At 53.6% G+C, this 16,202-nt stretch overlaps 1 long non-coding RNA gene across 1 annotated transcript; it reads right to left on the bottom strand.

Annotated features, from left to right (window-relative positions):
• Positions 1-9,512: 9,512 nt before the first annotated feature.
• LOC148778445 (uncharacterized) lies at positions 9,513-15,232 on the bottom strand. The gene is made up of 4 exons (XR_016038654.1): positions 14,767-15,232; positions 12,813-12,923; positions 12,400-12,551; positions 9,513-12,174 (listed from the first exon to the last, which is right to left on the bottom strand). It is a non-coding gene; the product is annotated as an uncharacterized LOC148778445 (long non-coding RNA).
• Between the last annotated feature and the right edge of the window lie 970 nt (positions 15,233-16,202).

The following is a 16,202-nucleotide window of genomic DNA, read 5'->3' as shown; positions in this document are numbered from 1 at the left end:
ACTCTCTTGGTCCAGGACTCCACGAGGCTGAAGGGGGCGATCGGGGGAGGCTGAAGGGCTGCAGGGTCGGGGGCTGCTCCTTGCCAAGGGTGGGCCATAGATCAGCGGTCAGGGTATGCCCCCCCGGCCTTCAGACTGTGATATACACTTCCAGCTGCTGCCCCTTCACGCTTGCCTTCCACACCCTGTGCAAGCTGACTTTTGCTGCCCACGCTCCCCCAGCACCATCCAGGGGAGGGAGTTTCGGGAGAGGGCACGTGAACTCAGTTGCACTGGGTTAGCTCCACAGACACAGCGCAAAGCTAACTCAGAGAAGATGGGGGACGATAAAGGCTGACAGGGGCAGGGTTTTCTTAGCTCAGGTGGGTGGGGGAGCCCCTCTGAGGAGGAGGCACGCGTGACAAGACCTGGGGGAGAGAACCTGGCACCTTCCAGGGACAGAGAGGAGGACAGGGTGGCTGGGGCCTGGAGATGAGCCTGGAGGAGCCCTAGCACTCAGAGCCTCGCAGGCCGTGCTGGATTTGGTTCTGGTCACAGTGAGAAGGGGGTTTCCCAGGCAGCACTAAGGGTAAAGAATCCACCTGCCAATTCAGGAGAGGTGGGGAGCTGGTGATGAACAGGGAAGCCTGGCGTGCTGCAGACCAGGGGGTCGCAAAGAGTCGGACACGACTGAGCGACCGAACTGATTGAGGCCACTCAGGTTCGATCCCTGGGTCGGGAAGATCCCCCGGAGAAGGAAATGGCAAACCCACTCCGGTATTCTTGATGGGAAATCCCATGGACCGAAGAGCCTGGCGGGCTACACTCCATGGGGCCGCAGAGTTGGACATGACGCAGCGTCTGGGCACACAGTGCGAAGGGTTTAAGCAGGGTGGTGACGTGGCTTGCTTTCAGCTTCTGAATGCTCACTGATGCCGTTGGAGGGGACAGAGACTTGGAGGATGGGTGGGAAAGACTGGAAGTAGGGGCAGGTGGGCTGCTGCAGTGCTTCACGGGGAGGTGACAAGAGCCGGGACTGGGCGTTGGCTGCGAGGGGGGATACAGGGGTTAGACTCTGGGTCCGAGCTGGGGACAGAGATAGGATTAAAGTGCGTTTTCTTTTGTTGTTGTTATTTTTTGGCTGCGTGGCAAGGCACGTGGAATCTTGGTTCCCCAACCAGGGATCAAATCTGTACCCTCTGCACTGGAAGCAGAGACTTCTTAACCACTGACCCCTCCCTCCCACCCACCCCCACCCCGGGAACTTTCTTAAGTGCTTTTTTTATTAAATAATATTCTTAAAGATTTTTAAAATTTATTTTGGGCTGCACCGGGTCTTCGTTGCCCTGAGTGCTTTTCTCTGGTGCTGGGCGGCGACTGCTCTCTCCTTGCGGTGCTCAGGCCTCTCCTGGCTTCTCTCGTTGTGGAGCGTGGGCTCTAGGGCAGGCGGGCTTCAGTACTTGCCGCTCGGGTTTAGTTGCCCTGGGGCAGGTGGAATCTTCCCAGACCGGGAATCGAACCCCTGCATTGGCAGACAGATTCTTAACCGCCAGGCCACCCGGGAAGTCTTCTGGGACTTCCTCCAGGGAGATGGGTTTTGGGTTAAAGGGTAGAGAGGCTTTAGGGCTTCCCAGGTGGCACCACTGGTAAAGAACCTGTCTGCCAGTGCAGGAGACGTAAGAGACGTGGGTTCGATCCCCGGGTCGGGAAGACCCCCTGGAGGAGGACACGGCAACCCACTCCAGCATTCTTGCCTGGAGAATCCCATGGACAGAGGAGCCTGGTGGGCCACAGTCCACGAGGTCCCAAAGAGTCGGACACGACTGAGTGACTTGGCACTGCACTGCACAGAGAGGCTTTAAGGTCCTCTTGAATAGTAGAGTTATTATCCTGCGTTCCTTTGGTCCTTGCTTCTGAGAAAGGTTATCCTTTCCCTAGTGAGTTCCTTGTTCTTCGTGGCCCCTGCCATCATTGGCCACGAGAATCCATCCCCTGCTATCCCCTCCTGTCTCTTCCTCATAACAGGTAGGGCTGCCTCTCCCCCATTTCACCCTTCCCGACCTTGGCATTTCTCTGCCTTTGGGTTCTAGTCAGTTGTGAGCACCCCCACCATCCTGTGCCTTTAAGATGGGAAGAGAAGGGCCAGATGAAATCTATCTGCTCAAAGTCCTGCCTTAATGAGAGGCAGAGAGAGAAGATAATAAAAGCAAGAGCCAGCCTGGGGGAAAAAAAAGAAAAGATTTTTATCCTCCCAACCCTGCAAGTTCCCCTCTGGCTCTGAGAAAGCCTCAAAAGATTTCTCTCCGAACCTATGAGTAATACCCGGTAAAAACGCTGTCCTCGGAGCAGAGGGAGAAGATGGAATGATTCTGTGTTTGATTAGAATTTATTTCCAACCTGCAGCCTCCCTGGTGCCAACCTCCCACGCTCCCCGCCCCTGCAGAGCTTGGCGGCCAGAGAAACAAGGAGAGGAGGGAGACAGCAGAGTGGGGATGAGGGGAGGCAGGGGTCTCTGGACTCCAGAGAACTTCCCGGGACAGAGAGGAGAGAGGCGGCCTCCACTTGATGCCTCCAGAGGGGCTGCAGGTCTCTCAGGACTTTGTGAAAGAGGTCGCTTGGATTTCCTGGGGTCCCGGGAGGGATGGTTGACTGGTACAGCCAGTCAGGCTGGGCTACTAGCTTGCTGTGTGATCTTGGAAAGCTCGCTTACCCTCTCTGGTTTCACTTTCCTAATCTGGTGTCAATAAGTGTTTAAGGACCTTCAGTTCAGTTCAGTTCAGTCGCTCAGTCTTGTCCAACTCTTTGCGACCCCATGGACTGCAGCACGCCAGGACCCCCTGTCCATCACCAACTCTAAGTGGCTATGATTTTAGGACAATTGCAACATGTCTGTCTGGCAGCCAGTTTGGTTCTCACCGGGTTGGGCTCCAGGGAGATTCCCTCGATGCCAGACTGCGGAGTGATGTGGGGCAGGGGACAGGGCTCAGGAGTCCTGAGGCTCTGGGGCAAGGACTGGCTCCTGCCTCGGGTCGTCTCTAGGCTGTGAGGGTAAATCTCACCGAGTGACTCTTCATTCTCTGTTCATTCACCCTTTAGTCACCACGGGCCACGTGCTGGTCACTGGCTGTGTGCGGTCAACCAGAGGCAGCCCCCATCCGCACAAGGCTCCCGGTGTGGTGGGCGGAGAGCAGGCACAGGGCGCTGGGGACGTGGAGGAAAGGTCCTGGCCCTGGGCTTTGGAGGTCATGGCTGCCTGGGGAAGCTGACGTCTAAGCCGGGGCCCACAAACTGAATGGAGGGAAGGCAGGACAGGAACTGGGCAAGAGGCAAGGGGCTGGCAGAGGGGCAGGGTGAGAACAGGCGGGGTGTGGGAGGAGGTGGGAAGCAGGGGTCAGGGGTGGGGCCCCCAGGGGCCCCTCAGCAGGGTCTCTCCAGGAAGGAGTCTGGCCAAATGCATGTCACAGTCACGTGGGAAGACATGGGGTTGGGCTTATGACTCTCAGCTCTTTCAAAGCGCCACCCTCTGGGGCTCCCTTCTCTCACCCTGGGAGCGAACAGTTCTGGTTGAAACACGTGTGAGAGGGAGCCAGACTTCTTTGGCGTGGATCCGGGGCTTCAGGGGGTAAACGCTTTGGAGAGCCGACTTTGGCTCCATCACTCAGGGCTCAGTGCTGGGTCTGGCCGCCCTGGTGGGAGTGAACTTTCATTATTGGCGTAGGGGGCTATCTGTCCCGCTCTGGAAGGAAGGGTGATTGGGATGGACAGACTTCATCCTGGGGTAAAGAGGCGTGAGCCCTGGAATGAGCCTAGACAGGTCTGGTTTCCCAGTACTGACTCTGTGCATCCCTGGGTAGGTCAGTTCACCTCTCTGATCCTCGGTTTTCTTCTCTGTGAATTGACATTAGCAGCATCCACTTCCCAGGGTGGTTTTGAAGGTGAAACAGACGGCGATGGGGGTGTGGTGATGATAATGTCATTGGTGGTGATGACGATGGCATTAACAGTGTTGTTTGAGGCCTAAAGTCTGTTCGTGGGTGATGCAATGCGCTGTTGAGTTTCCCCCTTCAGGACCCAGACACTCAGCTCCCGGTTTCCAGGAGTGTTGCCCTCAGCCCAAGTCAAGGTCACACCTGTTCCTGGAGCACAACGTCCTGGCCTCAGTATAGAAGAACTCAAAGGGTGAGTTCTCCCACACCCCTCGGAGCTCCAGATGGTGGCAACTGCAGAGCGGGCCCTCTTTTCCCTCTGCCCAGACCTGCTTGCTCCACCCACCCCTCTGCCAAGAAGAGCCTTCCCTGACAAACCTCCTGCATCCAGACCTTCCATCTCAGAGGATGTTTCTCAGGAGTTGATGTCAGACAGCCCTTTGGACTGTCGTGTGTCAGCCTCCCCATAACCCTTTGTGGGAGATACCACGATTAAACTCTTTTAACACCCAGGAAAACTGGCATAAAGAGGTGAACTCTCTGCTTGCAGCTGCATAGATCGGAGGTGGTAGAACTTGGACTTGAACACAGGTAAAACTTGGGACCTGACTCCACAACACAGCTTCCAACCATCCGCCGGAGCCTGGCCCGACACGGGCAGCCAGTAAAGGGCAGTAAGGGGTTTCCGCAGGGGTGGCTCTGGACTGCTGCCACTTGCTTCAAGACCCCCCATCTCCTGTCCCCCTCCCTGTTTTCCCCATGCCAGGACAGCAACAGCAGCAGCAGCAAGCTTGATGAGCCTCGCCGGCGTGCCTGTATCGCAAGGAGAAAACACCACCTTTCTCGGCCACCCACTCCCCAGCTGCTGAGGGAACACCATTGTTCCCGCTGCCAGGGTGGGTGTCTTCGCCTGCCCCCCTCCCCCCACGTGTGGTTCGCGTCTCTGGGGAAGCTGCTGGGAGGAGAGACATGGAATCCGACCTTGCTAAACCTCGAAATCTGAGACCCCAGATGAGGAAGCCGCCCACCGGCCACGCCTGGACCTGTGATAGCAGCATCCCGGTCGTGAGGAGATCTGGGTCTAGTCCTGGCACCCCACTGACTTGGGAGGGGGCCCGGGGCCCCTCTGGGCCTCGGTTGCTCACCTAAAGGATCTCCAAGGGTCCTTCTGAGCTGGTGGGCCGTGACGTACCTCCACGTGGACGCTCCCCCGGCTTCTGCCTCTTCCTCCCTCGAATGGCCAGAACGCCATCATCTTCTTCACTGGGGTGGAGCTCTCCCGTTCAGTCCCTTCACGGGGACTGTCCCCTTCATGGGGACACGGTCGCACTGGAGGCTGGAGGTCGCCGTGAGGCTGGATGACGGCCTTCTCTCATCAGATGCCAGGGGCCCCGAGAGGGGCGGCGACTCCCCTCAGGCCATTTGATCTTTTGAAAACTCTTGATATTCTCTTATTTTTAACCTACAAATAAAAATTATATGCTGCTGAGTGTGAGACCTGAGAGCTTAGAAGTCACCCCCCGTCAGATCCTTCTGTTTGGCAGATGGGGATGTCAGGTGCCCTCCGATCCCCCGCCACCTGGTTGCACAGTGGCCTGTGGCAGAGTTGGGTTCAAGACAGACTCTGGGGCTGCTGGGAGGAGAGATGCGAACTCAGCAACTTGTGTGTGTGCTTAGTCGCTTCAGTTGTGTCCGACTCTTTGCGACCCTGTAGACTGTAGCCCACCAGGCCCCTCTGTCCATGGGATTCTTCAGGCACGAATACTGGAGCAGGTTGCCATTTCCTTCTCCAGGGGATCTTCCTGACTCAGGGATCGAACCCCGAGTTTGCCGCATCTTCTGCCTCTAGCAGATTCTTTACCGCTGAGCCACCGGGGCAGCCTTCCATGACCCTTAGTTGGGTATTTTTCAAATTTCATGCCATGAATTATTTCCCTTTTGAAGCCTAAAGCCTAACCCACTAACGGGAAGTCACGCATCACACCAACTTGTGGACTTGTGGCCCCTGTTTCGGGTGTGGGAGCAGAGCTCTCCCTGTGATGATCGGGCCTGTTCCACCCCGAAGCACGCAGCCAGGGACGTGCCCGGGGGAGGTGGCTTCGTGTATTTATTTTCCCACACCGTAGCACAGGAGGCCCAGAGAGGAGGTGACGCCGAGCTCAGGGACAAAGAAATGTGTGTGTTCTGGCAAATTTGGGGAATTAGCTCTGAGGTTGTTCCAAGGAGAAAATGATGTTTTGAATTGGGAGTTATTATACATTTGAGCTCACTGCTTTTTAAAAGAACACCTTGTTTACTTAACTGTTCTGTTTACAGATTTATTTATACCTGGCTCACTTTGAAAAAGAATCTGAAGGGGCAAATTATTAAATTAGATCGTGAGTTTCTTAAGGGCAGAAACCACCCCCACTACCTCTCCTCTCCGACAGGCTCACTCCTGGCTGCCGCTGCCCCCTGCCCTCTCCAAGCTGGATTCTCTGCCTCTGCCTGTCTTTGAAATAATCTGTTTCTGTGTCTTTGTTTTCCACTGAACTATGAGCTCAGTGAAAATATATATGGTTTAACTCTAACCAGTCCATTCTAAAGGAGGTCAATCCTGGGTGTTCATTGGAAGGACTGATGCTAAAGCTGAAACTGCAATACTTTGGCCACCTCATGCGATGAGTTGACTCACTGGAAAAGACTCTGATGCTGGGAAAGGTTGGGGGCGGGAGGAGAAGGGGACGACAGAGGATGAGATGGCTGGATGGCATCACCGACTCTGTGGACATGAGTTTGAGTGAACTGCGGGAGTTGGTGATGGACAGGGAGGCCTGGCGTGCTGTGATTCATGGGGTCGCAGAGAGTCGGACACGACTGAGCGACTGAACTGAACTGAACTGAAAATACGTATTAGACATTTGAGTGTCTCACCCAACTACCTATCCGTCCAACAAGCAAACATGCACCCGTGTGTGTGTGCTCAGTCACTCAGTTGTGTCTGACTCTTTGTGACCCCACGGACTGTGGTCCGCCAGGCTCCTCTGTCCATGGGGATTCTCCAGTCAAGAATACTGGAGTGGGTTACCATGCTCCTCCAAGGGCTCTTCCCAAGCCAGGAATTGAACCCAGGTCTCCCACATCACAGGCAGATTCTTTACCAGCTGAGCCACCAGGGAAGCCTATCCATCCATCCATCCATTATCCACCTATCCATCCAAAACCTATCCATCCATCCATCCAACAGGCAGACATCACCCATGCATCTTTACAATCATCCATTTGTGTAATTACTTATCTATCTGTCATCCATTTATCCATCCATCTGTATACCCATGTGACCATGCATCTATTCTTTCAAAACCCAAGACAGCTGCACAAGTGAAGCCAAACTGGATGGACTACAAGCAAACATCCTTTACCCAGGGCTCATTTTCTCCTAAGCACTAAGTGTGCATGCGTGCTCTGTCCCTTCAGTCGTGTCTGACTCTTTGCGATCCCGTGGACTGTAGCCTGCCAGACTCCTCTGTCCATAGGAATCCTCCAGGCAAGAATACTGGAGTGGGTTGCTGTGCCCTCCTCCAGGGGATCTCCCTGAATCAGGGATCGAACCCTCATCTCTTCTGTCTCCTGCATTGGCAGGCGGGTTCTTTACCACTAGCGCCACCTGGGAAGCCCAAACGCTAAGTGTAGCCCGTGTATTAACTAATTGAGTCAATGAAGCTATAGTCTCCCCAAGACTCCTGAGCAGGATCACTGTCGCCGTATTGCAGACGAGGAAGGTAGCGTGGAGAGAGTCTCAGGAACCTGCCCGAGGTCACAAAGTTGGTCAGTGTCAGAGTGAGCTGACCCTGGTCATGGCTGCAGCGCCCATGGTCTCTTGCTTCCCTGCGGTGGCGGATATTTCTGGGGGAATGCTTTAAGCTGTCTTGTAGTTCCTCCCCACAACGTGCTTATCTCTCTCACCCCCAGTTTCCGTCTTTACAAGCTCTGGCCCTCTTGTGTTCCCCCTTCCTTTGTAGTAGGAAGAGAGGCTCCTGATCTTAGCCCCTGGGGAGAGAGGGGAAGAGAGAGAGAGCCATGAGGGGCCTTCTGTCTGGGCCAGGTCAGAGGTGAGGAGGAAGACAGACTCCCCACAGGCAGCCAGAGCCGTCCTCTCCCATCCTGTCCCCCGGGGAGGATCAGAGCCGCATGAGGTGTGCAACTCTGCTGCGAGTGGGCAGTGCTGAGTCAGTGTGTCTAACGGGCCAGGGAGGACCAATCAAGGCAAAAAGCATTTGGCCCCAGAAGCCCTTGGGGCTTTGGGGAAAGGAGGTATGGCTCTTCCAAGTTCACGGGAAGCCAAATGGAATTCCCAGAGAGGAATTCCATTCCTCCTGAGGTGTGGGGGTTTTCCACCTAACACTATCTGGGCACCTTAAACTCCCCCGATCCAGAACTAAACCCGTGTCCTTTCTGCGTCGCCCCCTCCACTCGGCTCCCCCTGCCCTTGTCTCCTGCTCCGGAAACGACAGCACCATCCAGTCCTCTGGCCTGGCTGCTCCGTTCTTCTTTCCCCGTTCCTTTAGGCAGCAGCACCTCTCCCTTTGCATAATTGTTCTTGCACTGTAGTTCTTTTTAAAGCTTTATCTATTTATTTTCCGCGTTTTATTTTCGGTGGGGCTGGGTCTTTGTTGCCGTTCCGTGGGCTTTCTCTGGCTGCAGAGAGTGGGGGCTACTCTTCATTGCGGTGCGCGGGTTTCCCCTTGTGGCGGCTTCTCTTGTTGTGGGGCACAGGCTCTAGGCACGAGGGCTTCAGTAGTTGTGGCCGTTCCCGGGTTCTAGAGCGCAGGCTCGGTAGTTGTGGAGCACGGGCTTAGTCAGTCTGCGCATGTGGGATCTTCCCAGGCCAGGGATTGAACCAGTGTCCCTTGCATTGCAAGGCAGACTCTTAACCACTAAACGACCAGGGATCCCCCCTCCCGCCCCCCATTTTAGTTTCTAACAGAACCAGCCCATTAGCATTCTACCTGTTCTGACTGTGGGGATGGGAAGCATCCCAATTAGGCCAATCATATTTGCCCAGGCCTCAGGCCACAGCACCAAGTACAGAGATGGACCTGGGGCCAAGCCTGCCCAATCAGAGCTCTTCCTTGGGGTTTTTCTAATGGCAGCCGGTAGGGAAAATGTCCCTTCCTGGATGATGACAGGGCTTTAATGATAAGAGTCCTGAGCTCTTTGCAGTTGGGTGCAGGGTGGTACCGAGACAGAAGAGGACCTCCTGGAGGCACCCGAGGCCCGGGTTCCAGTTGCTTCTAAAGGCAGCCCCACCTCTGACTCCCTCTCAGGTGGTTTTCAGGGCGGGGGTGCATGGATGGGCGATGCCTTTGCCCTTTGCCCAGGTGCTGCTTCTGTCACTTGAAATCCGAGAACCCTCGTGATCACATTGCTCAAACCAGCAGCTCAAGCGTCTTCCTTGTTGAGCCCTCCGCTCTGCCGCCTCATCCAATCGAAGCCAGATTTCTTAAACTCTACCTTTTAATGAGTTCTCGCCTCTGCGCACTTCTCTCCATCCCCACAGCCTCCTGGATTATTCACGACTCTCTCTGGGTCTAGGCTCACCGACTCCAGTCTCTCACTTTAGCCAAAGTAAATTTTTATTTAAAAAAAACCTTTTATTTTGTATTGGGGCATAGCTGATTAACAATGTTGTGATAGTTTCAGGTGAATAGTGAAGGGACTCAGCCATACAAACATGTATCCATTCTCCCCCAAATGCCCCTCCCATCCCGGCTGCCATAAAACATTGCTGTATAGCAGATTCTTGGTTATCCACTTTAAAATACATCAGTGTGTACATGTTCATCCCGAATTCCCTAACTGTCCCTTTCCCCCATCCGTCCCCCGGCAACTGTAAGTTCGTTCCAGCCAAAGTAATCTTTACAGCACACTAATCTGACCTGGTTATTCCATAGCTATAAACTCTTCAACAGCTCCCCCGTTACTCCCAAGATTAAGCCTTAGCTCTGAAAATAAACTTTTTATTTTGAAATAATTTTCTTTTTTATAGCAGAGTTGTAAAAAATCACACAGTTTCCATGCGTCCTTCACTCTTTTCCTCTAATGCCAGCATCTCATGAAACCACAGTACGTTTGTTAAATGCAAGAAATTAGCATTAGGTCAACACTATTAACTGAATTATGGACTTCCTTCAGATTTCAGCTGTTCTTCCAGTGTCGTGCTTTTCTGGATACCAGGTTGCACCCCGAGGTCCTAGCTTTTAAACAGGGCATGAGGAGCCTTCTGTGGTCTCGGTGTCTGTTTACCTCCAAGCCTATCTCGAGCCCATCACCCCATCCCCGTCTGCTCTGGCCACCCTGAATTGCCTGCAGTTCCTCCAACGGGCCAGGCCTTTGCTGTTCTCTGCAGAGACCCGTTTCCCTTTCTTGACCTTCAGCTTACTCATCTTTTAAGCTTCCCTGCAGTCAGCTCACCCAGGAAGGCTTTTTTTCAAAGTGTGGATCTGGTTCTTTTTCTGTTGCATTGATCTCTTTATCATTTTGCCGATTCCACACTATCTTTTTAAAAAAAATAAGTTATTTTTCTGGTCTTCGTTTCAGCATGCAGGACCTTCCATCTTTGCTGTGCGGCTTATGGGAACTAGTTCTGTGACCAGGGAACAAAAGCCCAGGCGCTCTGCAGTGGGAGCACAGAGTCTTAGCCACTGGACCACCAGGGAAGGCTGCATCCCTGTTCTCTTTACCCCAGATATTGATGATCTGTTTCCCTGTCCTCCCAAGTGGGTTGAAGAACCTTGGGATCAGTGCCCTGCTTTATTTTTCTCTGCAAGAGCTCATTGAGTGCTTACAAAATGGATGAGTTAGAAAAAAGTCAATATCCACACAAGTGTCAGCAATAGCTCAGAGACTGGCTGGCCAGGGGAGGTTTCTTGACTTGACTCTTGCAAAATGAACTAGTAAACTAACATTTACTGAGCACAGACTATGTGTCAAGCACTGTTCTAAGCACTTTGCACATACTAGTTGAATTCTCACAAAAACCATGTGAGGTACGTCCCACTTTCTCCGTCTGACAGATGAAGGGATGAAGGTGAAGCAACTCACCAGGAAGTGCAGTTACCGGAGGTAGAACTGGGGTATGCCCTGAACCGCTGCTTCTCTGCTAGACTTTGGTGTGTGTGTATGGCCTATGGAGGGGAGTAGGAGGTAGGATTCCAGGCCAGGGCAACTGGTAAATCAAAGGCATTTTGGAAGTTAAGCATTGGCTTCCCAAGTGGTGCCGGTGGTAAAGAACCCACCTGCCAATTTAGGAGATGTAAGAGACGAGGCTTCTGTGCCTGGTTGGGAAGATCCCCTGGAGGAGGTCATGGCAACCCACTCCAGGATTCTTGCCTAGAGAATCCCATGGACAGGGGCCTGGAGGGCTACGGTCTATAGGATTGCAAAGGGTCACTGAAGCAACTTAGCACACTTGGGTGACCCAGGCTCTTGAAAAGTTTCCTGTGGGGGGACGTGTTGTTAGTTACCCTGGAGGGTGACAGACGGTGGACAGCTGATTGGAGATCAGCTGGACCTGGAGGAGGGGTGACTACATCCTGGTAAGAGAGGCCACGGATGATACTCTCTGGAGTGTGAGCTGGCCAGAAGCTAATTAATCAGAACGCTCTGAGAACTGGGAGCAACCCAAAAGGAGAACGTCTCAAGGAAGGAAGAACTTACAGGCCCAGAGAAAGCAGCGCCATCTGGACCAGGGTGGGCATGGAGTCAGGAAGAGACTGCTAAAGTGAGGTCCGCTCACGGCACTCCAGCGAGGTGGATGCAGGGCCTCAGCTGTGCCCCTGTGCGTTTCCAGCGTGTCTGTCACTTGCAGCCTGGAATCTCCTCTGGTTGAGCTGTGTAGCTTTGTACTCTAAATGGAGGTGTACCGCCTCACATGAGTAATAGCTACTATTTGTGCAGTGTTTATGAAACAGGCCTTTTATACTCTGCTGTTTTCTTCTTCCTCTTCAAAAATATTTATTTTGGGGGGCTGCATAAGGTCTTATTTGTGGTGCGTTGGCGTAGTCGCTCCGCAGCAAATGGGATATTAGTTCTCCAACCGGGGACTGAACCCATGTCTCCTGCATTGCAAGGCAGATTCTTAACCACTGGACCACCAGGGAAGCCCCGACTCTGTTGTTTTTAATTCATCCTTCCAATGCACAGACAAGGTGGGCATCATTTCCATGTCCTGGTTACAGATTAAGAAACGGAGGCTCAGAAGGAAGAGGACTCGCCTGAGGTCGGACAGCTAGAAAGGGACGCAGTAAATATTCAATGAATGAATGATACGTAAGAGCTGAAACCAGGACTGTTTGAGTCTGGTCTCTGTTCCTTTTGCACCACCTTTGAGAAAGGGCACTTTGTGTCTAAAGCGCCTGGCGCGCGATGGCGGCTCAGTCAAGTGTGGAATGAAGGAATGAAAGCGGTATCGGCAAAAATAGGAAAAAAAGCCCCTAATAACATGGAAACCCACCTTCAGTTTGTAACGGGAACAGTGCTCATAGTGCATCGTTCAATCAGTCGTCACCGCAACTTAGATGCCGCGAGGATCACTTGCTCTGTTTCACAGGGGGCGGAAGGAGACTCAAGGAGTTAAGCGGCTTGAGGAATCCCCCAGCCAGTGAGCTGTATAGACAGAACCAGAGCCCAGGGCCCACAGGGAATATTTGTGCCATTAGCGGGTCGCCTGCGCGAACAGACACACAGACACACACTAAGACACACAGACACACATACTCACAGATGCCCGCGGACACACGCGGACACACGCAGACAGACACAGAGTTGCACATAGAAATAGAGACACACAAAGAGAAAGACTCACAGGGACACGCACGCACGCAGACCAGCACCGCGACACACACGCACGCACACACAGACACTCACAAGTTGTAGTCTTCGGAGAAGACTCCCTGATGCCTTGGCTACTGGCTCCACGTGAGTAAACCCTGGGGAACCTTCTTTTTGCTGTTCGCTGGCTGGTTCCATATTTAATCTCTGCAAAGAATACAAAGAACCAAGCTTTCTGGAGAGGAAGAACCTCCCTTCCCTCACTTACTTCTGGCTTTTCTGAGAGGAGGATGGAAAATTCAAGGTCCTGGAGGAAAACAAGGGTGGTGAAATCCCAGGGAAGTGGGAGGCTGTTCCCACAGGAGTCAGTTGCTTTGCATAGTCTCTAATTCTTTCTAAAAAGGGCCATGGTGATGCTCTAGCTGGCTGGGCTGTGGGCTTCCAGTCCTCAAGGGCAAACAGCTCCCTTTGCTATGGAATACACCATCTTCCAACGTCCACTGGCACTGCAGGAAGAACCCTGGGTTTGGAGTCACATCCAGCTTCAAATCAAGCTCAACCGCTTTCTGGCTGTGCATTGTTGATATTCAGCCCCTAAGTCGTGTCGGATTCTCTGCGACCCACGGAATGCAGCGTGCACAGACTTTCTGACTGTGTAATCTTGGACAGCTCACTTGGAGCCTCACTTTCCCCATTTGTAAGGGAGGCAGCAGTGCCTCTCTCGTGGGTTACTGGGAAGATTAACCGAGGTCATCGCTGCGAAATGCCCAGGACTGTCTAGCCTGGAACGGATGCTCCCTTTGCCTTCTCTCTTTCCTCCCCTTTTGGTGTAGCCGTTCCCTTGACAGTCACACTGGGGATGTGGTCGTTTCCTGGCTCCTGGTCGAGGCCCTGGCATACGGTACATGATCAGCAGATACACGTTGAATGAATCTTTCCAAAATCCAGATCTGCTCTTGACCCTCCTGAGTCCCCAGAACTCATCAGTGGAGGTCTATGATTTTCAGAAGAGCAGGCTAATCAGCCTGGCATTCGAAGCCTCTTGTGACCTGACCCCAGAGTCGCAACCCCCCAGGACTGCCCTTAGCCCTTAGACCTGGGGCCACTATCCAGGGCCTGTGCTTTATGTGTTTCTTTTTGGGCTGTACCGCAGGGCTTGCAGGACCTTAGTTCCCAGACCAGGAGTCAAACCCCAGCAGACAGCGGGAGCACGGAGCCCTAACCACGGGCCTGCCAGGGAGTTCCCTCCAGGGCGTTCCCTCCAGGGCCTGTGCTTTAAAAGAATCTGGCTTCTGTCAGGCCAGGTCCCTTAACGCAGGGCCAGCAGCCTGCAAAGTCAAGGGGGCGTGTCCACCCAGAAGCCACACCTCCCTCCCGACTCTGGACCTGAGTTTGCTTTCAGGACCTGCAGGGGCCTCTTCCCTGGGCCCTTCTACCGTTGTTGGACTGAATTTCCCGTGTGTGTGTTCCTAAGTGTCAGGGGTGACCGGAGGGTGGCCCCTTGGCAGACCTGTGGGTGGGGCTTGGCCACATGCATACAGGCCCCACCTGTGCAGCTGAGGGCCGTGGGGAGATGGGACCTGTGTTGGGAAGAGGCGGGGTGGGGGATGCTCTTGATGCAGACCTCCATTTGCGTGCGTGCCTCGGGCCCAGGATGTGTTAAGGGTGGGTCTAGTACCGCCAACCCTTCTTACCTCCTGAAGGAAAGAGGGTGGTCAGGTACGGGGGCAGGGAGGTGAGTGTGGGTTCAGAGACCTCTGCATTGGGGACTCGTCTGATCTCTGGGCCTGGAGCTATCCTACCTGTTGGCCCCACCCCTGGGAGGAAGAGTCCAGACTTGGGGGACAAAGCTTCCATGAGTGACGCCAGGAGGTCCCCAGGAGGGAGTGTGGTGCCGCCCGTGTCTTGGTCTAGTGTTCGCTCAGTGTCAGAGGAAGCAGAGAGGGGATGAGGAGTGCAGGCAGTCCCCAAACCCATCCCGGGCCTGCTGGGTGCTTGTCACGGGGGCTCCCGGAGCAGCCCCGTGAGGGCCCAGCCAGGCTCTCCTTACCAGGCAGACGAAGAGTGGTGTCCAGGAGGCCCCGACTCAGTCCTCAGGCAGATGCGAAGCAGGAGAATGGCCTGGCAAAGCGGGCACCTCTACCCAGGACTCCTCTTTCCCTTGCTCAGTCACTTCATCAAGTTGTAACTTGTACACGAGAAAAGGCGCCAATGTTCAGTACACAACTTGATGAATAATGACAGATGTGTGGCGCTGCGTGGCCGTGCCCGCAGTCCTGACACAGACCGTTTCCATCACCCCAGGCCCCTTTGCAGCTGCCCCTCCCCACCCCAGGCCTAGGCAACTGGTGGCCTGTGTTCTTGCTGCTGTAGTCTGCCCTTTGTAGAACTCATGTAGATGGAGTCACACGACGCACGTCTTCTGGGTCTAGTTTCTTTTTTCAGCACGATTATTTTAAGACTCAACCCTACTGATGCTGTAGCAGGGCCTCATTCCTTTTCACCGCTGAATAGTACTCCGCTGCATAGCGGTATCACGTTTTGTCCATTCACCCGCTGACGGGCATTTGGGGTTGTTTCCAGTTTTTGGCTGTTACAGATAAAGCTTCTGTGATTACACAGAGCTCTTTTGCGTGGGCACTTGTTTTCATTTCTCTTGAGTGAAATGACTGGCTCATACGGTAAGTGGATGTCAAGGATTTGGTAAAGCGTCTCTGCTGTTTTGCAGTTTCACCAGCCGTGAGTGAGAGTTCCGCTTCTTCGTCACCCTTGTCAGAGCTCCAACCCAAGACTCATGCCCCCGAGGCGCACGCAGCGGTGAGGTGCGGACTGAAGGGGACAGCTGGGTCTCGGTTGGGCTGCTCGCCTCTGGGAGGATCTTAGGCTGTCAGTGTAGCAGGAACCTCTAGGGATGTTAAACTCTGTGCTGCCATTTTACAGATGGGAAGACAGAGGTCCAGAAGGGGAAGGGACCTATCCTTCGCCGAGTGCTAGTAGAGCTGGGAGGAGGCAGTGGAGTGACGTTAAGAGCAGAATTTTGGAGGTTGGGTTAGCCCCAGATTCTAGCTCGGGTTTAATCAATTACTAACCCCTCTGAACTTTCCCTCTTCTTTCTGTAAAATGGGGACAAAAGCATTCTCCTCAGATAGATGGAGAAGATTAAGTTCTTGGAACTTGAGAAGTTCCAGAAACATTTATTGAGCGCTTACTATGCACCAGACACTGTTCTTGGTGCAGGGGATATAGCAGAGACAGATAGTCTCTGTTTTTGGAGCTTCCCGACAGTGGGGGGTTGGTGGGGAGACAGACATTGGGGGGGTGGGTGGGGAGGCAGATTATAAGTCAGAAAACAAAATCAATCATAAATTGTGGCAAGTGCTGTCTGAAGGATCCAAACTGATCTGTTTCAGAGTCTCTCCGAAGAGACGCTATTTAAGGTAGGATCTGAAGGATGGGGAAGGGCTGACCATGGAAAGAGGGCAGGTG

Source organism: Moschus berezovskii, chromosome 2 (assembly GCF_049115385.1).
Source record: "Moschus berezovskii isolate FMDL1 chromosome 2, NW_MosBer_1.0, whole genome shotgun sequence".
NCBI classification, from domain to species: Eukaryota; Metazoa; Chordata; class Mammalia; order Artiodactyla; family Moschidae; genus Moschus; species Moschus berezovskii.
Note: the sequence above shows the minus strand (reverse complement) of the source record. Positions and strands in the feature narration are given on the sequence as shown.